We start from the raw sequence: 27,033 nt of genomic DNA, 5'->3' as shown, positions 1-27,033 counted from the left end.
TGTATTTTTCAAAATGCTCTTTCCTTACCCCGTTGTGTACCTGCACGTGAAAAGGTGAACACCATGTTTATGTATTGCTTTCTCCTCTGAATGATAGAACAGCCTTCCTGCTCAGACCTCTTCCCAAAAATGTACTATTAAATTTGTATGGTTTTTGGCTGTGGGCTTATATTGACTTCAAATTGGTTAAATAATTTACATTTAATTACCAATTCTTACGTAAAGAAAGTATCTCAGAGAAGAAGAGCTATGCTTTTTATCCCAATAAAAGATTTGAAACTAAAAAGAAAAGCCTTTTATTGCTTTTAAGAAGTGCAGATTGAGCAGTGCCTTTTTTTTACTGGAAAGCTTTCCAGCCACTCTGCCTGCAGCACTGCCTGGGATTGTGGTGACCCAAGTGCAGTACCTGGCCCCTGGCTTTGTTGAACCTCATACAACTGACCTCAGCCCATTAATCAAGTCTGTCCAGATCCCTCTGCAGAACCTTCCCTCCCTCAAACAGATCAAAATTCCTGCCCACTGGGTGTTGTCTTCAGACCGACTGAGTGGGCACTCAATCCCCTCCTCCAGACCATTGATAAGGATATTAAACAGTGCTGGCCCCAACACTGGTCCTGGGGAGCACCCCTGGTGATCAGCTGCCAGCTGAGAGTAACTCCATGCACCACTACTCCCAGGGACCAGCCATTCTACCAGTTCTCTACTGGCAAAATGTTCCCATCTAAAACATGAGCAGCCAGTTTCTCCAGGAGAATGCTGTGGCAGATGGTGACAAGGGCTTTATTGAACTTCAGGAAGACACATCCACAGACCCACCTCATCCATTAGGTGGGTCATGTTGTCACAGAAAGAGATTAGGTACATAAGGCAGGACCTGCCTTTCCTTAACTCATGTCCAAGCAGGTGCCCTCAAGAAGGCACGCCAGGAGCAGATGGCAGTGCTTCTCATGGAGGTTCTCAGTTCTTATGTTGCCATCAAAATTATCTCTAACACCACTGAATGTTACAGGTGTTACAGCTGTTTCTCACAGCTTGAAGCCTGGTTCAGTTGTAGGGAAGTCTTCTCACCATGAAACTGCAGATAGTTTGGAACCTGTCCTTCCTCTATCCTCTCTTTATGAGATCTAGTGCTCCTAAGCTGGGTGCCTGAAATGTTACTCCTATGTCTTTGTCTAGACAGGCCAGACAGTATTTCAAATTTTAAGAGGAAATTAAGTGAATACGTGCCCGTTGTTGCTGGATATTGGCTGCAAAGTTTTATATCTTGTCTCTTTATTGCATATTATGGGGAACTGTAAAAGTCTGTGCAGTGGATCTTTTTATTAGAAAAAAAAAAGAAGGAAGAAGAAATCAAAATAATTAAACTGAGAAAATAACAAAGAAGGAGAAATAAAATCTGGTAAATAATATCTAGGTTAGTAGAAAAATGTTTCTTTGAGTAAGTAGTTAAATTACTAACGATAAAAGGGTAGAAACAAAAACTTTTGGTAATATGAAAAACTTGAGAGTGAGTAGGAGGTCAGGACTATAGTGACTTGTAATTCAGCTCTGCTTGTATTAAACCTGGATATGAACTTCTGAACTAGGTTTTAGGTTAAGAAATTATTAATCATTAAATATATCACTTTCTTTCTGAGTTATATGTGATATTGATGGCTCAGATGTACCATTCAAAGATTTGAAAAGCTTGCTGCCCTCACTTATCTTTTAGAGTTCTTTATAAATACATACTTTTGTTTGTAATTTATATTCTTCTATATGTATTGTTTCAGGGTTTAAAAAATATAATTCTCTTGTTTAGAATCCTTTAAAAATTATTTTTTCCTCTGTTAAATTCTAAATAGGATGAAATTAAATTTAGTAAAAAGGTGATATTTTTGATAGAAAAATATTGTTTAATTCTGCATGAACTCTATGTTACTCATCTTATTTTTTGTAGGCCACTTGACTGTTGGTTTTGGATGTCCTGGAGGGCAAAAAAATTGGGCAAGTACTAGAGCTTCAAAATATAGTCCGTGTGTAGTAAAAAAAAGCTTTTGTATTATTTCCAACAAAAAATGAAAACTTGCTTTCTTTACTAGGTACTTTTCCCAGTCACATAGAATGTAAACTGAATAGGCCACAAAAGTTCAGTGACACAGAACTCCATAAAGGTGCTATAATGACCTTAAAATCCTACTTAAACACCAGTTGTTTCATAAAATATTTGTAAACCTCATACAATTGACCTTTAATTTGCAATCCTTATACAATTGCAAGCATGTATAGTAGCATACAAATGTTACTATACACACTTGCGCTCACATCATCACTGGCTATGATCTTGTCTCATAAATTAAGTAAGGTTGGGTCTTGTCAGTTCTTGGATGCAAGGCCTCCAAGGAAAACCCAGATGGTGCAGGCATTGATAGCAATTCAGTGGGAAGACCACCTACTGTGTTAGTACTCATTTTTCTTTTGGATTGAGAGCATTGCATTTGGAAGGATGTTGCTGGACTTTTTCCTGAGGTTAAAAATGAGAAGCCTGAACAAAATGAAGCATTTCACATCATCAAAATAATCCTATAGCATGTTGCATAAGAGTACAGAAGTTGTTTAAATATTGTTAGCTGAAATAAGACAAATATTAGAGTTAATTGAAAATAACTTTTCCCCTTTTTTTCAGTCTCTTTTCATTCAGCATCTATCCACCCCCTCTGTGAAATATTCACTGATAACTGAAAATTAAAAGCAATTTTTATCTTATTCAGCATTTCCTGTAAGCTTTTGTAAAACATTCAAAACTCAAAAAAGCATGACTGCAAAAGAAACTGGGAATTTTCTCAGCTGGGAATTTCTAATTTGGTCTTTATCTTATTATTTCCCTCTGCAGCATAGAAAAAATAAAAAGTTGAAATGTAATCTGTTTTACATTATTTCATTGGCAGATACCATCATGTCCCATGTGCCCATTAATTACCCTCTCTGGGCAGGATCCCTGGTTACACCATAGATTTTTGGTGGAGCAGGAAGGGGAGCAAGTAATAAACAGAGATGCCTGAAAACCATGGGCCAGGGGCAGCATGGCAAGTGGAGCATTGCATTGCTTTCCATGCATTGCCTCAGTAGTGTGTGCACTCTCCTCATGGCCTCTCAAAGTGATGAGTTACCATTGCAATGCAGCACAAAAAATCTCATTTAAGTGAGATTTTTGTCATGTTCCTCTTAATACGCTTTATAAAAAATAAAATTATCCACCAAACATTGACATTTATCATGAGAGTGAATCTCAAACCCAAAACTGGATGAGAAGCAGATATAGCAGCAATAAATTCTAATAAGTCTGGACAGGCTATATAGCTATAGCCTTCTTCACTAAATAAAATATGAATAATATTAATAATGTTGTTGTGATGCAGGTTGAGAAGATTGGAATTGGTTTTGAATGTTTACCACCTAGAGTTTTAACATGTAAAGAGATTTTTCAAAGCCTAGAAGCTTTCATAGCATTAGAAGAAAAAAATTTTTGGAAGTGACTATCGGGTAAGATATCCATAGCTCTAAGTAATGGATCTTTTTTCACAGAGGATGTGAAAGGCACATTTGCCTTTTACTCTTGGAGCCCAGTTGCTGTCAGCTATGTCAGAGAAGGAGCAGTGGAGGAAAACTTCACAAATGCTCAGTCCACAGCATGTTCATTGAACTTGATGTTGATTCTTCATAAACACAAAATAGTTCTCAAGTCAAGTAACTTTTTAAAGGAAAGTCACAAGGAAATTACATGTTCTGAATCCATCAACAAGAAATCACAACCAAATGAAGTAACTGTAGACTCTCATAATGTGAAAGACCCTGTGCTTCCGAAGGTTTCACACTGACCGGAGTAGATGAAAGAGGAGGAAACAGAGGATAATTACTGAATTTTGCTCATAGTTACTAAAAGAGATAGAGCTTGGGAAAATATATTTTGACCTTTTGCAGATGTTATGAAAACTTTGCTGCTTGGAACTTGACTTATAGGATGGCATAATCCCTAAATTCCAAGAATTCATGCTGGTCAAAACTAACTTGGGCTCCTGAAAAGTAAAATAGAAAACCTCACTTATTTTCTTAAGGTTTTGATTTTAGGAACTATTGTGACAGGGATGATAAGAATATTCTTGGTGTAAACTCTACTAACAACATAAAACTTGAATAATTGAATTCTGTTTTCACTATATTCCCTCTGGAAATACTGGAAATACATCAGTGTAAATACAGAAGAGTGGGGTGTGTTTAGGGATAATGTTGTATTTCTGCTCACCAGGAAGAACAGCTGCCCCAGCCACTGTGCTCAGACATTAGACACTGTTCATTTTTCCCTGGGACCTTGTGGGATGCCAGAGGTACTTTAGGGAGACAGCTCAGGTGAAGGAACAGAGCAGCCTGACAAAGCAGCAAGATGAAGGAATGAAGCATTAAGTAAAAGAAAGCCTTGTGGTAGGGAAGGAAAAGAGGCTCTGATGCTGCTGCAAGATTTTGCTTCCTCGTCGCCAGGATTCAATATTTTGACATTTCTTGTCATCTTGTTTCTTATTTTGGATTAAATACAATACTTACAACTACACTTTTAAAATTTGAAATTAAGAAAAAAAGACCTTTCAGAGACTTTCAGAGATCTTTCTTTTCATTGGTTTTTTTTTTTTTTTGTTTGTTCGTTTCTTTGCTTGTTTGTTTGGGTTTTTTTGGTTTTGTTTTTTGGGGTTTTTTTACAGATTTGTGGGGCCTGTTTAAAGTTTCCTAACCACAGGATTTATGATGGAACACAAAGATAAACCTGAATTCTTTTGGCATTTCTAATCATTAAAAGATTTTCTTACATGTTCATCTACTACTTTAGCAGGAGAAAATTTCAGCATATGAGATGGCCTCATTAAAAGGTAAATCGGGATTTTTTAGTGGTGGGAGTCATCCTTTGTTGCAGAGGCTGGGAGTGCTGAATGAGTCTGGGCTGCAGAAGACAGAAAGATCATCTTGCACAGCAGCCCCATGGCATCCTGATGATCTGGCTTCTCTTCCTACCTCTGCCTCCTGGGAGGTGCTTCCAGACGGCTACTAAAAATCACTTCTTGATGGCATTCAGAAACCGTGTGCCATTGCTTTCTGGGTGTCTGATGCCTGTGGAGAACCAAGATGCAGAACATCTCAATACTCACAAGTGCAGATAAACTGAATGGGGAACTGTGATTTTAAAAGCCATAGAATACTTGCTGTGATAGATTAAAAAAAAAAAAATCATTCCTGTGTGTGAAATTGGTCTGTCAGCTCTAGCTATGTCTGTATTTCTGTTCATTCAGAGTAAGAATGTGGATGGCAATTTCCCCTAAACGTGGATGGATTTTATTGTACTTAGTAGCTGATGGAAGCACTTTAAAAATTAATGTTGTGAAATCTGGGAGAATCAACATGATTTCTTTCTGTGTACCACAATGTGACATGCTTTCACACTTTGAACTGAACAGATAAAATGGAATTAGTAGATGCCTAATAAGAATATTCCCAGTGCAACATCTAGTACAAGTCAGTAATTTTTATTTTCATATGTCTGCTGCAGGACTGAATTAACATTGTCCAGACAGCAGTATTAGAAGTTGTGTATTTTCACTATTTTGCTATGAATCCTCATTGTGCTTTCACTGTAAGTATTTAAGTGGTTGTAAGTAATATGCTGAATAATACTTTTCAATAAAAAATTATTGTGTTGGTACCGAGCTTTATTTATATTTGTCAGAAGCTGAATCTAACTGAAATAACTTTGTTTCTTCTATGCTGCATATTTTCCCATTTTCAATGCTGAGTTTTCTTATATACTTCAAGTTTATTATCAAACCATGAGGGTATTTAAAGACTGTTGAAGACAGTGTCCAAATGAGGTGTTCTTATTCCATAATACTAGTAAAATGGGAGTAATACATTTATAACCACACCTGCAGTGTGCTAAACTGAAATATCCAGATCAAAACAAAACTTTTAGAACTTTGAATCTTGATTCTAGCTTTGTTAAGGCTTGCTACCTCTGGGAAGTTTTAAAACACAAGACTGTCATTGCAGAGTAGGCAGAGTCATCAGCAGAGGGGCTGACATATTCAAAAAGCACATTGATGTAACAGGAACTTGAATGGACTCTGAAGGGAGGGTATAAGTAAAGAGACTTGATGGTGCTCTGTTTGGTGCCCTATTCTAGGTGAGATGCCCTCTCTGTTCTTACTAAAGACAGGTCCATATGATGGCGAGACTATTCCAAGTTGATTGAAGACTCTGTATTTCATCAAATTTGGAGTGTTCAACATGAAACATTGCTGAAATCCTCTATCACTCAGATAGTAATCAACACCTCTCTTTGGAAAAGCTGGTTTTTTTGAGCCAGACTTATAAATATTGGTCACCTTAGAACATACTGATCAGTCTCCTTCCTCACTAGCAAAAAAACCCCTCATCTGGGCAAAACTAATATTGCTTCTACAGTTTACCATGAATATCAGCTTGGCAGCTGATATTGGCTGAGCTTGGCAGGATTTCACTACCTTCAGTTTCCTCTACCAGCAATTCATAGCAGTAATTTAATGAGTTCTGTCCTCCTTTGGAATATGGCCATGGTTTAAACTGCTCAGAGGCAAGTGAGTCAGATCAGGCTGAGTGCTACCTCCAAGCTAATCCCCTTTTCTCAAACCAGCATTCCCTTCTGGCCTCGGTGGTTTCCTCTTTGCAAAAAGCACCCCTCCATATTGCATTGGTTAACTGCTTCTGAATTTGTATGCAATATGATGTAAGGTAGTAGATACTTTGGCCCACAGGTTAGGCATTTTACAACCTTAAAAGGTAAATTATTGATAAGTTTCTGGTGCTGCAAAAATAAGTGGAATTTTTACTAAGTAAGATCTGGACATGATCTTTGCTTGAGTTTATTTTTCTGCCTGTTGTTCCCTCCAGTTTCCCATGCCTCTAGACAGACTCAGTTTAATATCCATCCCAGATATACTGCCATCTCCAAGTTTCTGGCAGTCGCTGTTATCTGTCACACTGATGTGCTGCACAGGAAAATTGTTCTGCATTTTTTCTGGTGGAGAAATAAAAAGTTATTGGCATAGGTAGTTTGGAAGCCAGAGCAGCTTTCTTACCCAGTGAGATATTATTGTGTTTCAGAAGCATCTGAAGGGAGTCAAACCTAGTCCACGCACATGTTCAATTTTACATGGTGTGCTGAGGCCAAAATTCGGGGCCAGCTGCTCCCAAGTCTCTGGCATGTGCTTTTCTTTAACCACATAGAGTGCTGCCTGTCTGTATCTGCTTGCACAGTTGTGGCTTCAGCTTCAGAGCCATATATATGCTTCTTAGCCTCTCAGTGTCTTTAAAAAAAAAAAAAAGCAAAGACGTCATTTGGAGTTAAGTCTAGAGAAGGGGTTTGCTGTCTTTTCTGGCTTATTAAACTGCAGTAGTACTAGAAAACATAATGTGACAACTACTGCCTGACTTTTGCATCTATACAGAATGGATTTTAATGTTGTTTTAAAACTTAGACAATATAGGAAATGAAGCCTCAAAATTCATGTATTCTGGCTGCATGTAAACTGGTACTTTTTTGTCACACATGAGGACAGAGATTAAAAACAACTTTATAAAGTATTTATGAGGTTTTGATTTACCACAATTATTTTCTCTGGCTTTTAGAGTCTCTGAATAGTATCTTAATGCTAGATCATATTTTCTGACAGCAAAACACCAGATACACTGTAATTATTTGGCATTCAGCCTTTTGGAATGGAGGCCAAAACTGGTTAAATAAATCTTTTTCAATAGCAAGGAGCAATGATTGCATTGTAAACTCTGCATAAATCTGTGATATTACAGAAAGCAACTGTTTTGCAATAAGTTGAATTGGAAGAAAAAAAAAAGGAAAAAATTTCCCATACTGGAAAGATGTCAACATGGCATTTTGCTACCCGAGTCTTCTGTACTGTTGCAACTGAACTTTTAATAATGTGACAGAAAGAGTTCTTCTTGATTATTGTGCTCAAGATTGTGTGAGAATCCCAGACTGGAGTAGCATTTCATAAAAATATTAACTTTATTAATACCACATAAAACACATTGGGATTCCTAGTAGTCAGTTCTACACATGGCTAAGAAAAGGCAGGTGGTTTGTGAAATAGCATGAGCTCATGCTCTACAAGATTTCTATAGGAGGGGCAAAGTGCTGAGTTTCTTTGTATTCAGCTGGAGCCAGTGGTGTAAATACATTTACCAGTGTGCATCTACTGCTAGTGGTGTATGACTGTAGGTCTTAGAAGTCATGCAAGACGTGGGGGTTGCTGTGCTAAACACTCTGCAAGGGTGTAGACAGACATCATCCTCACCCAGAAGAGCTTATAGTTTAAAATACAGATGTCTCAGACCTGATGGAAAGGGAAGCAGTCGTTTAAGAGGAGCAATTTATGCAAGCCACAGACTGCCAGTGGCAGCAGCGAAAGGAGGAGCGTTCCCAGAGGCTGAGCCCCATGGTGCAAGCTGTGACTTTCAGTCCACAGGAGGGTAGGTTTGTTTATTTTCCCTTCATTCTTTCGTGGGTGGAATGGTTGTCTGGAAGCACAGAGCCAGGCACGGGGTGACAGTGTGGGCACACGGGTGTCCCCAGCAGCTCCGTGCCTGTGTCCGGCAGGAGAATCCAGAGGGCCCCACGGTGCTCCTCAGGTCAGGGCCTGGGAGCGGAGGGGCGGCTGCCCTCTGTGACCCCCTGCTCTGTCTCCTCTTGAGAAACTACCTCGGTTTGCCTTTAAAAAGGGCCAGAACCAGCTGAACAAATGTATGGCTGTTTGGTGTAACATTTCCGTGCAGTTCAGGTTAATAGTTCACTTACAGTGCAAAGCTTAAATCTGTGTTCTCTGGGTCGTATAGACTCTACCTCAAAAGAAATAACAATAACAATAATGATAACCATAACAACAATACTAATACTGATAATTGCTTAACTTTTACATTGTTAAAAAAACAACATCCAGGAAAAGATTGTCTACAGAAATGGTGAGGGAAGGACAGGCCGGGATGCAGAAGCGTGTGCTGATGTGCAGCCCATGGGTCCTAAAGCCCTGCAAGAGCAGGTTTTATCTTCTTGGGCTTCATGATGAGCCTTCTTGACACTGTATGAAGCTACCATTAAAATGCGTGGAGCGGCGCCGTGCCCGGGCTCCCCGCGCCGCCGCTGCCAAGGGGTTGGGCCCGGCGGGCGCGGCTCCAGGCCGGCGGAGGCGGCAGGGCCCGGTCCCTGTCCCGGTCCCGGTCCCGAGCCCGAGCCCGAGCCCGATCCCGATCCCAATCCCCATCCCATCCCCATCCCATCCCCATCCCGGCCCGCCAGGACCCCTCGCTGCAAGGGACGAGGCAACATCCCCGGAGCAGACGGCAGCTGGGAATCCCGCAGCACGGGGTGGTGTCTAGGGAGAGCCGCAGTGAGTACACGCGTATGGGAGAGGAGCATTGGAATACATCCAGAGCCCAATCCTTCAGTCTTAGCAGCTGAAAGATGTCAAATGCTCTCCTTAGGCTGAAAAGCGTTTGGCACGCTCCCGGAGTGTGTCAGGACAAGACTGGCACCGTGGTGCTCCAGGGATCACGAGGAAAACCTTAGGATTACAGCTGTAACTTGGCCATCTCCTCACTTAATGCCTTCAGTTTCAAACCTCTCAACCCATGTGAAACGGAGCGATGTCCCAGCGTGATGCACTTAGCACATCTGATTGCTTAATTATTATCTGCCTTTCCACACAGCTAGAATCACAGCTTCACCTGCCCATGTGGCACCCACATGTGCTGTCCTGAACATCCTTGTGTGAGGGGCCTGGGATCACTGCCACTCTGCTATCTTCTTCTTTGGCCTTTGTTAGAGCTCTTCATTCCAAATGCAGCTTCTGCACACTCCCTGAGGTATGGAAATTTAAATGTATTCATACATTTAAATAACTGGGCAGCTAGCAGGACCTTTGTTAACTGCTTTGAAAGTGAAAAGCGCTCTCTAAATAGAGCAATTAAAAAGAATCTCTGTGCAATAGCTAAACATTTGCCAAGCCAACTACACACTGTTTTAAATTTTAGAAGTTTCTTAAAAGCTTCCCATAATTTAAAGCCACATGGACTTTAATTAAAGTGCTCTCATGATGGCTAGTAAATGAATGGCAGTAAACACAACATCATAACTGTTCTCTCAGAAATGTGTCAAAAAATACATTTTTATTCTGAAAAAAAACCACTCCAAGCGTTCTTGCTTTCATTATGCAAAGAATACATCCCCTGCCCTCATACTATGGAATTTTTAAAAAGCTATTAGGTTTTTATCTGCATTTCCAGTGTAAAAATTGTTGAGCTGAAAGAGGCCTCAAGACAGAGTTGGGGACAGGAAGATGTAGGCAGAAAAAGTTTTGAGAAAAGCTGCCAGTAAATTTATGCCCAGCAAAAGAATGCAGGTAAGAAGAAGTGGCAAGTGGGAAACTTCCAGGAATCAGGAACTTGCTGTGTGTGCTAATTACATCACGTTGCTCCTGGTCTTGTTCTGTAGCAGGGAATATGAGCCATGTTCTTGGGATGCAGCCTCTGTGTTTGATGCTGTGGCTCTGGGCTCATGCTTTAATTTAGTCATTCAAGGTGAGGGGCCAGAGGGCAGATAAGCTTTTTTCCAAGCAGCTGTTAACAGCTGTTAACTCTGCAATGTGTGCTTGAGATGCTACCTGAGCAGAGGCAGCATGATTTAATAAAGTGAGAGCTGTTCTGGGACTTCGCATCCATTCCCATCCCTGCCACTTTTTTCCTGCTGAATCATGGTTTTTGCCTAATGTCTGGTTCTTATTTTGTTAAATGGACACAGTAAGCATTGCAGAAGTAATCAGTAATGCATTTTGATTTCTAGACATAAAATGTGGTGTATAATAACTGGAAGTTAGTTTTATCTGGGATGTGTCAGAAGAAATGTCACATTTTTCATGGTCCCACTGTCTCCTCTCATCCTTGCAATATTATAAGGGTGGTGTTAGTATAGTTTTTTTTATATAATTTCTGCTTGGTTGTTTCAATCAATTCAGAATAAATGTGCATCTGTGTCATTTTGGGTCAATTTAGAATGCTTCTTTCTTAATCTTCCCTCAAAGAACTTGAAGATACAAATGAAGGCCCAGTCATGGCAGAGGAATCTGGCAGTCAGGCAGCAATTGGCCATGGAGCACCAAAATTAGAGGTAGGGATTAGAAAAGAAATCTTAAGAGTCACTGTCTGGGAGAGGTTTAGAAATGCAGAAGAAGATGTTTAGAAAGTATTCCAAAACTCAAGGGTACAGCTTTATGTAGGTACTTATTCTAGAAAAATACATTTTAAAATTAGTAGACTGTTCTCTATTTTCCTGTCAACAGCGTATTCAGCTTTTTCAAATGATTGCATGTCAAGAACATCACAAGTGTCTGCCTGCTGTCTAATTGTGCTGACTTGTAATTTCTAATCTGATCATAAGCAGTGAATTGGTTAACTGTGTTGGTACTTAAGTGTGCATGTTTTGCTTCAAGGCTGACACCCTGGCAAGATGAATGGGGGAAGTTAACTTGCTTGATGCTATTGTTTTAGCTGGTGAGGATGAGGACTCCACAAGATGAAAGTATGTTGGTTTACATTGTCAAGGCTATCTTCACAACCAGAAGCTAGAAACTTCCTTTATTATGAGAAAACAAACACATAAATTCTGGGAAATAGAATAAAACACTCCATTAATCTGCATGAAAGCCTTAAATCATTCAGATTCATAGATCTGCTACCTGTGGTAATTTTTTTCTTCTGCATTTGAAATAAGAGTTTGTTGGGATCAGACAGCATCATTGCTTGCATCCACTGACGGTATAAGAAATGACTAATAAAAACACATACAGTAGACATATTTTCTTAGAAATAGAGCCTTCTGGAAATGGTGCAGAAACAGAAGGAAAATCTAATAGAATGCTACCCCGTTCCATTGAAATCCATTCAGAAAAATAAATTCGGCTCTATTTCTGGCTTCCTTTGACTTGTTGAAGGGTATAGGATAACTCATTTGATCTAGCTCTGCACCAGCTTCTCAACTGTGAAACCAGAAGACTGAGTTGTGCATATTTTCTTAAATGTTGAGGAAATACAGATAAAAACATTATTATGTAATCCCTAAGCACCAGATTGGGTGACCTTTATTCATATTTAAATAATGAGAACTATTTACAGAGCAGCCTACTGTTCACTGTGAGTAAGGGTGAGAGAATCCAGGCTGGTTTTGTCTTGGCCCAGAGAGTACTTCTGAACTGCTGTTTTCATTTGGTTTTACAGTCCCGTTTCATAAGATTGAAAGGACCTGAAAATGAGTGAAATTGCAGGTTAGTGAATGATACTGTATGTTTGAAGATATCCGCACTCTAACAATCTTTGACTATATCTTCAATTACCAGTATCTCAGTTGTAATATCACTGCTGGGATTTTCAGAAAAATAGCATGTAATGTCAACTCTGTACTTAAACTGTAACCAACAAGCCCTGGGGAGCTATCAAGTTATCAGTCTTTAGTACTGAAAGCATAACACCGGTTTTAAGTATAGCTACTCAAAATGGGTCAAGTTACAGCTGGGTTGTGTTTTAGTGAACTAAAATTAATAAGGTGTTTTTAGCCAGGCAGAAAAATCTGTAAGTGCAGATATTTGTAATCAAATTCCTGATTCTATAAGTTAATTTATATTTAACCTGTGAAAATTAGGTGAACACACACATACAGACACAAAAATCACCTGTGAACTGAAGTTCTCAGTACTTTGTTGCCCATAACCTCAAGCTGGAACAGAGACTCTAGCATTTTAGCATTCAAAATCTGGATCAGCTGCTAAGGTCTAAGATGTTTGGATTTGAACTTGTGTACTTTAGAAGTAGATTATACATATTCTGGTCTGAATTGAAATAAGTATTAATTGGTAGGAAATAAGACAAAATCTTTCCTTTCAAAACTGAAATCTTTGTATAACAGATGTATTCATAAATGTTCTCTCTTTGTAAAGGAAAAATATTTAGACATCATGATGTAAGAAATGTGAGCAAGTCACTTCTGAAGCAGCAGTGAAAGAAACATCTTTGCTGGCCTGAGCAAAACTATTAATCATTGTCCTACATGCTTTTTTATTAAATGTGAAAAGACCAAATTGTTTGTCAGATCAGCTACAAAACTGAGAAATTGAAGGCTTGTAGCAGCCTTCAAGTTTCACATTTACCGTAACTATTTCTCTTTAATTCTGTAAAAATCTGTATTTTCTTTCCAGTTCCACTGGTAAATCTCCAAGAGAAAGTATCAGTAAGGCCCCAAGTGATCAGTCTTTTTTGTCAAAGCACATTAATTACTGCTGGGCTGTTAATTCTAAGTGAATCTAATCCCAGATCACTATTGCTTTTGAAAGAACTAAGTTCTGTTCTTCAGCCTATTTAGCAAGGCTTTCACCTGCTACCTATATGAACTATTTGACACATGCTTCAGCTAGAGATTCAGACAGCACACACTAAGCTTGCTTTTTGTGCCATTCACTGAAAAGTCAAAAAGTCTAAAGATGCCTGAATGAATTACCATGCTACTAATACAACCTTTAAAAAACCATAGAAAGTGCTAATAATTTTTCCTAATTTGATATTTTTAATATAGAAGAAAAGGAAATAAAAAAATATGTATTACCATTGGCTTTATGTATGTGTATGCAATTTATATAATTTCAAAATTAAAAATTAAAAAAATAACCAACAAAAGGAGTTCGGAACTTCTGCAGTGGAACAGAGACACAATTGCCCTTTCCAAATTATACTTTCCAAAAAGAAAATAGCAAAGGAACACTAGATACAGTTTTAGGACGGTTCTGCACTTAGTTGTATTATGGATCCATTAAGTGGTTTTATTTTTTACTCAGAGATACTTATATCCTTTTCTCAGCATACTTTCCTGGTTTTGTGCCTATGTACAAATTATCTGTTTGTTTCAGAAAACTGTTATTTCAGTCTTCCTGATGGGAAACTGAGGCACAGAGACACAAAGGGACTTTTCTGAGATCTCAGAGGACACGAGTTAGAGCAGGCTAAAAGATCTAGAATTTATGGTTAACTTCTAAAGCACTCTACAGCTTTCCTTTGGACAAATCAGTTCCAGCAATGAATTAAACTGCTTAATGTTTATTTGAAAATCAAGCCAAACATTATTAATTTAATTTGGTGAGTTAAAGAAACCCCAGCAACCCAGGATATGTCTGGAGTTAACTTTATTTGGATGTATATTTTGTGGAAAGGAAGAGCAAGATTGTTATTTTTTTCCCATCAGAAACATCTGTGTGCTTTGCCAATATCTGCCTTGGCAGTACTTTACTAGTAATGTATATATTTTGCCTTTTAGAAAACTGTTTTCCCAAGGCTGAGAAAAACTGTGAGCAAAATTATGTCAGGAAACATTTACACATGAAAATATAATTCAGATTTGATAAATTCAGTGTGAAAAGACACACTACTTTGAAATTCTTAACAGACATCTTTAACCTAAAAATATTCTATTGGTTGAAGGGAAAATGAAGACAGAATTAAAAAATTCGCACAACTAAAAACAAGAGTAATAGCAATGAATTTAAAACTGACTCTGGGGAAATATGGACAATTGATACAGGAAGCTGAAAATATCTTTAGAAAACTCTGCAGAGGATGGAGGGAAATAAGAAACAATACATGAAGTATATAAAGAAAAAGTGAGATCTTGGTAATGGTTTATATCCTGTTCTCAGCAAGGATAGTAAAAACATGGATCACAATGTGCAAAAGGCAGATTTGCTCATTCACATCTGTTTTGTCAGAAAAGGCAGGAAGATCTCATTCCACCTTAAAGCTAATGAGAATTATTTTATACCCCAGCAGTAGCTAGAAATAATGCTGAACATTTTTTTTCTCAAATATGTAGGATCCGACAATAGATTTGATGCAAGTTAAGGTAGTTTATTTCAGCATACTAATAATTTTTTAATTACAGAATGCTGGGGAAATTAAGAAAACTTAATTAATGCCAATATTGTAAACGAAAAATCTATTAAAATCATACAGAAGACTGACTAATATAGAGGTAGTAAAGAAATAAGTATAGGTGAGGTATAATCACAAAGGGGAAAATATTTCTAGTATGGTCCTGTGAAGATCTGTTCTTTATCCAATGTCATGCAACATCTTTAGCAAAGTCTGGAAAATGTGAGATTATCAATAGAAAAACTTACAAGTAACAAAATCTTTAGATGAACAATTCATGATGATGAAAGAATGACCTAGTCTGGAGTGCTCATTGCAATAAATTCATTAAAACACAATATTTTTGTGTGGTCAAAACAGGCTAAAGGAAAAAGAATTTACATAGCAATTATTATTGGGAAATCTGAGTCATCTAGAAAAGACTTAAATATGAATTTGAAGGTAAGCTGCAAGAAGAAAGCTGCAATTTAATGTAAGATGCAATCCTTTTATGTCTAACCAATGGCATACGGATGGAGATGGTGATACTCCATCTGTATATGTCATTAGTGACAACATTCCTGGAATGCTCTGTCCAGTTCTAGCATTTATGCTTTGTCAAGGACCTTTTCAGGCTAGAAGGGGCTCAGAAGAAAACAAGAAGGGTATGAGGTCTGGGAAATGTGCTTCATCCTGAGACACTGAAGAAACCCAGTTTACTCTAGGCTAGAAGGAGACTTCACCATAATCTGTAAGACCATTCATGGAAATTATCTTCTTGACCAGTTTTGTTACAAATTAAGTCTAATAAGGTATTTTAAATTAATTTTTAAATTTTTGGTTATTGTTGTAACTTGATCATAATCCAATTAATGTTACAGATGGAACTGCTGGAAATTTATTTTCGCTGTTCTGAGCTGGAAACAGAACACAAATATCAAGTGATAGTAGCTAATGTTTGGAATGAATTCTTACACAGCAGTGTGCTGAATTTTCCATCTGTAGCAGTTCTTTTACTGAGCTGTAACACATCTCCCAGAAAGACACGCAGGGTAGAACAGATATTACATCTGATGCAGAAATTGCTGTGTCTTGGTCTATAGTTTGTATATCAGGTTGAGTTAGAAGACCAAAAGTTATGTCATGGGTATAAAATCAGCCAGGAAAAAGTAACTGTGGTATACATGGGGCTGAAAAGGAAAACACACATGTACTATAATTACCAGTATCACAACAAAAACCATAATGGGATGGGAAGATTATGTTAAATAAGAAAAAAAAATATCACTGGTTTTAGTGCTTTACTAACAATTAAAAGACCATATTTCTTATTTCTGATGCTTAGCCTGCCCTTAACTTCCTTACTCTGTACAATTCAAGTAATTTTTGCTAGGTACAGTCATGTCTAATTTGCTGTGCAATTTGTACTGATGAATGAGGTTGTATTAGGTTTAAAGTAAGTAAATCAAACACTGTGAACACTGCAAAAATTACGGAGTTTTATATATGGTTGTATGCACCAAAGAGGCACAGAAGTTTTACTTCAGCTATTCTAAAAAGAGCTGGAGTGCAGATGAGTCTGTCAGAGAAAAACCCTTATACAAATGTATCACACATGTGTTTATGATCTTCTGTCCTTCTTAACACAGGTTCTCCACAGGCACTTCAGTCTACTCCACTGCTAAATGTGTGTATTAGCAGCTACAACAGAGCAAGGAAAGACTACAGGTATTAACACTTTGAGGTTTGGTTTTCTTATTTTGGTTGGTTGGTGTTTTTTTTTTTTTGTTGGTTTGGTTTTTCCCAAACAGAAAGCATTTAGGTCGGTAATGAGAAAGTGCCTTATAAAACAGCAATGGCATATGTATTAATTTAAGAAACATAAATCCTCTTGTGTCATCTAGCAATCTTTGGAAAGGCCCATAGATTTAAATGTGCATTATATTTTGTGCTCCACACATATGGGCCAAAATACAACTGTTGGCTCAAATCTGTATATAATGTTATCTGATGCATTGTATTCTCTACTGAAACAGGCAGGCTTCTCTCCAGTGACCTAAACCATATATGGTTTTATGCTCTGCTTCATTTTGAGAAAACGCCCCTGTTTATATTTCAAGCCCACTTATTAAAACACATATGTGCTTCTTGGACTGATTACAAAAATGACTGCTTGACAATCTTCATTACAGACACTTTATTACTTCAACAATGACAAATTGAAGGCTTCTTCAAGTAGGCAGTCATTTCACAATACTTTACCTGAGAGTTTTCACCATTTATATTGCTTGGTTTTTCTCTGTTCCTCTTATGCTTCTTCTGCCAGTGTTTAGTATTTGTTAAACTTTCTCTTCTAGTTAGAATATTTTTTGAGCTTGGAAACTTTCCATTTGGAAAAAAAGGCTTTCTGTGAGCTTTGACAAATTATTTCATTAATCCTGAAAATTTACCAATTTCAGTTCTAAATACTGGGACTATGTGATTTTGTTTATTTGTTTACTTGTTCTGTTTTTACACCCTTATAAATTATTCTGCACAGGTTTTGTTCATTTTTACACAGTTTTAGCCTCCTACAGGAAGTCTTTATGGATTTCATCTATATCATTAGAAAATACTGGGGGTGAGAACATCTGGAAATAAACTGTATGACCCACTTTAGCATACTTTGCACTGTGAGAGCTTGTATATTATTTCAATGGCCCCTGGAGCTGGTGTTCTGGACAGTTTTGCTCAGCCTCAAAACAGCTCACCTTGTCTATCCCTTGCTCCTCCAAAATAAATTCAAAACATTGAAGATGTGAGGGAGGATTGTGAGCATATTAATGTGTGGATTGCATTTGGTTAAAGATTATTTTTTGCAGTGTAGCCTGTATTCTTCCATTTCAAGGCTCCCAGTGCAACCAGGAAGGAATTGCTTCCTTGTCTCACAGGAGAGTCCCGATGTATCTTGCTTGCTGCTGCTGGTGGTGCTTTAAAGGCGTCTGTGTTGGATCATTCCTTGGTGCAGCCGTTTGCACAGGGCTGAGTGAATGGAGCAGTGAGCTAATGAATGAACATTCCTACTTAAAACAGACATATATATCCTTCAAGCTGGATTCCTTCATCTCGGTGGCGCACCTCAGCCCATTGGTTCAGTCCAAAGTAAATCCATAACATGTCATAGCTGGACAGACCTCTGATGAGATTCTTTTCAACAAGTTAGCATACTGTTAAGCCATTATTTTCAAGGTCTCTAACACAGAAGTCCCTTGTTGAACAACTTTGCTTTATTTGGCCAACTGTGTGAAGGCACGTTTGAGTGGTATTTTAAATTCCCAATTCATGAATAATATTCCAACACAAATGTAAATCTTTGTAAGCATTGAACTACTGCTGTGCATTCTAATAACATATGGAAGATAATATTGTGCCCATTCTTAATCACTTAATTAAAATAATTTCTGTAACAACTTCATGTAGCAATAAATAGTTGTTTGGGAAGTTTTTTTATAAATTTGTGTTTTTAGAATAAGTCATAGGAAGGGATTTTTACTGACTTGTCTATAGTGGTGAGTCTTAAAGCAATAACTTCAGTAACAAGACCCTATATTCATTCCCAGCTGGACAGAGTCTTGCAGAGGACAGGGAGGCAGTGGTGTGAGCTGCTGGCGGGACATGTCTGGGGATCTCCTGGCTCTGCTCTGGAGAGGAAACCAAGGAGAGTGTTGGTTGGCTCGCTGGGCCTCCTGCCTGAATCTAACCTGTCACATTTTTAAAACACCCAGGCAACTGTGGGTGTCTTTTCGAGGAAGTAATTGCTGTTAGCATTCTTTTCCTATTGCTTTCTGACCATCTCAGTACTTTCTAAAGGTGTTGCCTTAGCAGGAATGTGAACTGTATGTAGGCCTGAAGAAAATTAACAGTGACTCAGAAAATGAAATTTATCTGGAAAAACCACATTCCTCAGGAATACAGTATCATGGAGACTTGATTATTTCTTCTTGTGGAAGGGGCTAAGGTGTTTTATGATACCATGCAGTTGTAGCTGAGATTGGCCTGTAGCCCAATCAACTAGTCATTCCTTTCTGTGTATTTCTGTATTGGACTTGTGCTGAAATGCCCACAGGAGATTTAGGTAACTCTCTACAAATGCTTTTGCAGGTAGTGAGTGTTAATATAATTTAAAAAATCTGTTGTTTTCCCACCCCTCTCCTTCTCTTCACCTCCCTTTGTGAAAAAGGTAAATCATTCAGGGGTTGCTTTCAGCATAAACCAGTTTGTTGAATTTACAGGAAGGGCTGCAGTTCCTCTGTGCACATGATGCTTTCTAATACATCACAGACCTCTTAAAAAAAAAAACCAACTATAAAAACATACATGAAACAAACAAACAAGAAATATTTTCCTCTCAAAACATCCACACAGGAAAATGCTATGTAGCTAAGCATGTTAGTACAACTCTACAAGAAACTTTTGGACCAGATTATGCTCACTGAATTGTGGATACTCTTAAAAAATGAGTGCATAAGAATCCTTCTTTCTTCTACCAGCACAAGTTGAAAAACCTAGACATATTTAGCCGTCAGCCGCCTAAGGAAATGTCACTTACCAATGTTTAGGATGATAGATTGCATCCTTTAGATGTGCCATTCTCTCTCCTTCCTCTCTAAGGAGATCCATTCTCAATTTTTTACCCTTAAAACCTAAAAGAATCATAACAAAAGCTTCTCACTTAATTAATCACTTCCACTTCCTCCATTTTGGGAGCATTTACATTGCATAAAATGTGGTGCTTGTGGCACTCTGCTATTTCCCCTCATGTGAGCTTAGAATCAGCTATGCTGGTCAGACAAGCAGAACTGCTTTTTAAAAAAAAAAATTAAAGTGAAATCCTGTCTCAGCTGCTCTTAGAAGAAATTCTTATGTGAAAAGAGTTTGTCCCTTTCTCCCACATATAAAATTACTTCTAAAGTGTTGAAACAACTTTTGGATTATCAGCATTCAAAGGTAAATGGGACTAGGGAAAATGAGAAGTCTAAGTTACCAACTTCCTATAATCTCACATCAAAAGGTCTGAAATGTTCAAGATTATTCACAAATACATAAATGAATATTGGGAATCGTGTAATGCCCAAGATGGACAGGATAGTGGTAAAAACAGTTCAAACCTATCTTGACCAGCTCTCAGTCATGGAAATCAAGCCTGAGATTGAAGTTGCTCCTGGGAAGCTTTTCCCAGTGTCCTGTACTGCTGGGGACAGTCCCTAGTCTGGGTTAGAGCACCAGCTCTGGAACATTCCTTCCTATGTGCAATGTCAGTATTTGGAAGTTGAGCCTTTCAAGGCCTTCAGTCTTACAGCACTCCTCTGCAATGGCACCTAGACTCAGTGTGGACTAGACTAGTACATATACACTCTTTTTAATAGTTTATGAATATCATCCAGATAAGAAATATGCCTTTGAGCCATCTGAGCTGGGTCAGAGTAGTTCTGGACGTGCAGCATTATGGAAATGACCTCACATTCCTCACATTTAAAGCAGCCATACAAGTGATACAGATCACAGAATATTTTGAGTTAGAAGGGACACACAAGGATCATCAAATCCAGCTCTTCAGTGAACAGCCCATACAGGGATTGAATTTACAACCTTGGCTTTATAAGTACCATGCTTAAAAAAATTAGCTAATCCCTACTCTACCATATCAGTGTTCACCTGTGGTGTACCTGGACTAATAACTTAACTCGTTCTGAGAGGTATCCAGTACTATTTCTGCCCTGAGAGAGATAGTATTGCAGATTCTGCAGGCTGGTAACACACCACTGCAAATGGTCAGCAAAAGACAGAAGTTCAAGAAGAAGGGAAGAAAAAAGACAAAATAAACACATTTGATATTTCAAAAATACTGCTCAGACTCCGACATTGTGGCTCAGGGACTCTCACAGTGTTGTCTCATGTTTAATAGTCACTGGTTATAGACATGAGTTCAGTTGGTGACCTTGGCAAACTTCTAGCATCCAACAGCTTCTGTTGTTCCATTTGTATGAAGAGCTACCACTCTCAGTTCATTTGGAAGCTGGTACCTGCTCCTTTTATTTGATTCACACTAGTTCCTAAACTGGAGGAGAAAATATTCCTTATTCACCCTTATCACACCACTCATCATTCCATAGGCATTTATTATAGTGCTTTATTTTGGGACCTCCTTTTAGTTTTAGAATTAGCCATTTAAGTGACCTGTCTCTTCAGCTAATTTAAGATCTGAAGACCTTGTTTTGTATCACAAGCTGTTGAGGGTTTTTTAAAGAGGTTCCATGAAAGATCGTGTAAAGAAACAAGGTCTATCTTTTTACTTAGCTGTAAGGAATCCCCTCTGTCATTTCGGTTTATTTATCCATTAACTTTACTGTTTAATTTAGCTTTTACTCATTTTCTGCAGAACCAATGTATTGACATGCATATATCCATAGATTTCTTATTTCTAGGTATTTGGTATCAGATTATCTGCTTTGTTGTCCTCCAGTACAAAAGAATTTTTAAGAGGAGGCATTTAACTGGGCTAATACAGGTTTATGTCCTATTAACATGAAGAAAAGGGAACTGAACACACTTCTCACCCAGCATGAATTGCACCCCTGATTGTGTATAAGACTGTGGGTCCACCTTCAGCTTTGTGAATCATACCCCTTTTTCTTTAGCTTTCTTTTACATATCCATGAAAACATGATATTTTGCTTTAATGCTATGTACATTGCTCTGCATTTTAAAAAAAGTATTTTCATTCAAATAGAATAAATTCTGTTTTTCAGGTGTGGGGGAATTTTTTGCTTTGTCTTGAAAAAATAAAATCTCTATTTGCACAGAGTGGATACTTTTCAGGAAACAGCTTATGATATTTTATTTTGTTCTGAATACGTATTTGACTTTTTTCCCTGTAAACTCAATACAATGTCTCAGTTCATACATCTGTAAGATCAAAAATGCACTGTTCCAAAGCACTGGGTAGGAAATGTATAAAAAATGCAGGTGTCTGAGCAACAGTTTGACAAGCAGAGAGACAAAAGGAACACAGGGAAAGGAACAGTGTCAGAGAAGTGTGAAGACAAAGGGTCTGGAGGCAAGGTTCGTGCTCAGTGTCATAGGGGAAATGGAAACTCCGCCGGTGTCAGCTTTCTCTCTATAATGCATCTCTGTCTCTGTTCATGCTAAATAGATTGGCATGTACTGCTGACAGCCTATTATTTTACAAGCCATGTGTTTTTTAAATACATATATAGATAATAGTACAGTTTAGTCCCTTAGCTAGATTATCAATAGGGCATAATGACAATCCACATATTTATAGATTTGGTTTATTTTAGTGTAGAGTGAGTGAGAGAAGTGTTTTTTTTTTTTCTGGGGACTCTGGTGACTCCTCTAAGGGAGTGGAGAGAACTGGTGTCTTAGTTGTCTCTTTCAGCTCCCAAGAGCTGTTTGGAGATTGAGTCACAGGAGTTTAGAGAATGGTTTAATCTTATGCAAAGCAGGCATCTGCAATAAGGCAGATGAGCTGTGCTGGAAGTACCTGTTTCTTCCAACTATAAGTATTTTGTCTTTGGGCTACAAATGGTTTAAGTTACACAGGTGAATCTCAGTTCAGGATGCTGAATCTTTTTACCACTAATGCTGATGTATTACTTAGCCAGCACAACAATATCCAGTTCTGCTCCTGGAACAGAAGCATATTTCAGGGTAAAATTAATAAAATTTTAGCTGTAGAGTTTGTCTGGCTTATTTAATACTGTTTCAATTAGTTTTAAGGCAGAGAAAGTTGGCAAGCTCTGTATTTAGCCTCTGTAAGGCTGACAACAGCAAAACTTGTCCATCCAAATTGTCACGGTCAATGTGTCATTTTCAAACACCATTGTACGCTACTCCCCCAGCATATCAAGAGCGGCACATCAGGAATATCCACATGTGAGGGCAGGTGTAGGTAACAGGTGTAATCTGACACTTGGTTGCACGTATATTCCACTATAAGAAGGAGAGACTACTAATAGCTTGTGCATGTGTGCATTTTCTGCCATAAATGGCCGTTTGCCAATCTCTAGGCCTTGTTTAATACATTATCTTTCTGTCCCACAATGTTTTTTCCCCACTGCAAATTCTTTGTACTGCTCCAGAAGAGCGTCCCCATCTAGAGCCAGGCGAGTGGGCAGCGAGGCAGGTGGCAGCTGCAGACACCCCCTGTTGAACAGGGATCACTGCTCAAGCCCTTTGGACAGTGATGCACAAGCAGAGTCCCCTCAGGGCCAAGGTTCAGTCCAGCTGGGGTGACAGGACCTTGCCCTACCAGTCTGCATGTCCTGGATTTTTAAATAGATTTATATTGAACGAATATAAATCCTCATCTGTGGAGCCTGGATAGTTTTAGTGAGCTGTTTTGCTGAAAATAATTAATGAGGGCTGTACTGAAATACATGTGGTCTTAGCAAAACTAAAAATGCATACAAAAACTGTTTCCTGCTTGTTTGGTTTAAAATCAGTTTAATTATATAAATTCACATTTACACCTGATAAAGACAAGCTCAAACTTCTATGTTTTATAAAAATAAATTAATGTCTTAAGGTTATGACAATATTATTAAAAATACAATTTATGGTTAAAGTTTACCAATGTGTCTATATCCAGATGTTGAGAAATGCTGAAAACTTTGTATGCCAAGGCCTTAAGAATACCTTCATTCCATGCCTGCTCTTTTTGACCATACGTTTTTTCCGAGATGCAGTATAATTCCACATTTTAGCCAAAGGCTCCAGACTTATGCTATATAGGCTGTCAGTTGATTCTTTGTCTTCCTGCTTTTCTGCAGCATGCCAACACTATTTCTTGCTCTCCAGCTTTCTTTTGGAGAGCAATTTAATTGCATTTGAATGCCTGGTCCCTGGACTGCTCTGCGGAGCCAGGTAGCTGAGGATCAGGAAGCCAGTCTTTGGAGTCCAAGGTTGCAGCTGGAAGCTGCTGAAACAGACTAAACGATTAGGAGCTGTTAAAAAATAGAGCAGAGGCTGATGCACATGAGCTATAAATGATTTTCTTCAAATTCTCCCTCCTGCAGAAGGAAGTAAGTACAACCCTTGCTTTCTGGAAAATCTCATAAGACCCCAGATCTACAGGGTTTTTATTTTTTGTATTAAAAATAAAATATAGTTGCTTGTGGCATCTGAGTGCTGTCCCATACAGAACAGTATTGTGGGGCTTGTTTGCAGTTTCTTCTTTCGTTCCTACTGAAATCAGCACAAAATCACAGTTGATTTGGGTGGAAACAGAATCTACACAAAGTTCAACTGGCTTTTCAGCTGAAAGCTTACAAGGATTTTATCACTGGTCAAAGCCTCCTTCCTGTCTTAGGCAGAATTTCCTATTAACCTTAAAAGCTGTATTTTTCCACACTATCATATGTTCACAGCAATATTAGAACTGCCAGACCTAATCAAACCAGTGGTCCATCTAGGGTAGTATCCTTGGCTCCAGATGCCCCAGAGGAAGCTGCAGGAAAATTCATATTGTCATTTCTCAGGGGAAGTATCTTCCTAACCTTTGGCAGTCTTTGACTAGCTATTGCTCTGACCATGAGTGCTCATAATAGTTATACACTTTTATCCTATCTAAGGGTTATCTATCATGTATGTTCTATTGTTTTAACTATTCCCTACAGGTTTAGGCATAAAGGTCACAATAGGACAGAGGTCACGAGTCACAGTAGATCAAAAGCCATAGCGTGTCAAATGTTGTAATATAATTCATAGTCATGTATACAGCACATATATAAAGTGATAGTTCATGCTAAGGCATTGCCTCACATTGCTGTTACAGCTATAGCTCCCCTAAGAGTGTTATAATATGCTATTGACTTTCTTGTGGATTCATCGTGCTGTGAATTATTTCTGGCCAGTGGAATGCATGGAGTTACCTTTTGGGTATTACTTAAGCAGGCGTCTTGTGATTGTGCCAGAGATCTTTTTTGCAGGAGTCAAGGTGTGTATTGTTTCCCTAGATTTTTATTATTTTTTAAAAGAAAAAAAAAATAAAAATAGGAAGGGGAAGAAACTGAAGATTTACACTTTGGCTTAAAGATATACTGGGTATATGAAAACAGCTCTTTTTTTCATCCCCATGAAAGAACTGATCCTATGGTCTCAGGAGGAATATGTATGTGAAGCCATATTCAGTAAACCTTAGGTGTCACAATTTTTCTCTTTTCTTTTAAACTGAAGAATAGACAACTGTTACTTATAGTTTTGTCTCCATCATTCAATCTTTTTCATTTCCTACATGTAGTTATTCACCTCCCCCCCTCTTCTCCCCCCTCCCCAACATTCTTTGTTCTGTTCCTCTTGGAATAAAAAAGAGATAAGAAATAAAACAAAAAGCACTGTAAATGATCATCTTCCTAAGGACCCTTTACTCCTTCTAACAGTTTGACTTTTCACCTTTTGGGTGCTTAGTGGAAAAGCCATTACTTGCTTGCTGAGGAAAAAGCATTTAATGAATCACAAAATCATTCAATTATTCTTAAAAACACTTCACATCACACATCTTTTTCCAAGTAAAGTGTGCATTTTTCACATTTAAATGGTGCATAACTGCCTCGTAGAATGTGTCCCTAGAGCTAGAGACATTTTAACAGAAAGGTTCCAGGAGTACACACAGCAGTTTGATATATATAAGCATTAAAAACCTTGCATTAAAGATGCAGAATTTCCTCTTCTCTCTTCACTGTCTTTCAACAACATTTATGCAAAGTTGCCTTTCTGCTGTTGTGAATTGTCTAGCTTTGTGCAGAGCTGAGATCCACATGCTCTGCTTACTTCGGCTCACTGCAGTACCGCAGTGATAGAAATGAACTAATCGTAAAGCTAATATGGGACAGCAAAGCATTTACACTATTTGGAGTTCCGTAAATAAAATGACATTTTCTCTAGGAAGGTTAGTAAGATATTTTTTTCAGAAAAGTATATTATTTACAATCGTTGAGTCTGATGCTGGTCTCTCGCTGCTTTTTCTCTGCTTTTATAAGAGAAGTACTTTCTGCAGACTGCAGTAGCTGCCATTTCCTACACAAAGTTTTCCTTTTAGTTTTTTTCCCTTTGAGGGGGTTTGTGTTTTTTAATGGACTTACATTGTAAAACTTTCTTTTGCGTGTTTTATGAAAACTTATGTTCTTTGCCCAACAGAATCAGGTGGCTGACTAGGTTTGCAAAACCAGCTTGAAGGCTGCATTTTTGCCAGGGTGAATGGAAGTCAGCCTGTTTATTTGAATGCTGGTATATGAGCTGTACCAGCTAAGGAGCTGGCCTTGAATTTGTAAACTTTCCTGCACTTTTATATCCCTGTACTTTAAACAAGTAATTTTTTCCATAGCAATAATTTTTTCCTTTTCTTTTTTTCTTTTTAAATTTAATAGGAAAGAGTTATATTTATATAACAGCTTTAGGCTAACTTAGATATCTAACTTAGGCAGAGTTTTAAGAACTAAACCTAGGTGTTTGTGCTGCCCTGCATAGCTGGCAGGAAGACAGAGGTGCCGGGGGGCTGTAGGCAAGGGGGGAACTGCTGCAATTCAAAGGACCTAAGTCAGATGCCTGAAGTAGACAGTGTGAATTACCCTCTAGATGGCTGGAATTATTAGACCACATTAGAGAGAGAGGAAAAAAGTGAGGCTGGCATATGGTGAGTGTCCTACATATGGTATGTTGTTTATGTGTGTTTTTTCCGTTAGCATTTCTCTCTCCTTTGTTGCTCCACCTCCTCCTGCAGTCTCTCCCAACAACAAAGTTAATTCAAAAACTTCTGCGGTCGAAGGAAAGTTTTCGGACCTGCACGGCTCTCAAAAGAACAAATGCCAGGCAAAATGAGTTAGCTCTCTTTCCCATACTCTGCCTTGCTTAAGCAGTGCACCATGTGTAATCTTCTATTTCCTTTTATTTCTTTGGAGCCGACAAGGTGTGCATATGTGTTAAAATCACTTATCATAAAAATTACCATAATTCACCTCC

Source organism: Zonotrichia albicollis, chromosome 1, assembly GCF_047830755.1.
Source record: "Zonotrichia albicollis isolate bZonAlb1 chromosome 1, bZonAlb1.hap1, whole genome shotgun sequence".
NCBI classification, from domain to species: Eukaryota; Metazoa; Chordata; class Aves; order Passeriformes; family Passerellidae; genus Zonotrichia; species Zonotrichia albicollis.
The sequence above is the reverse complement of the archived record's forward strand: the minus strand, read 5'-3'. Positions refer to the sequence as shown.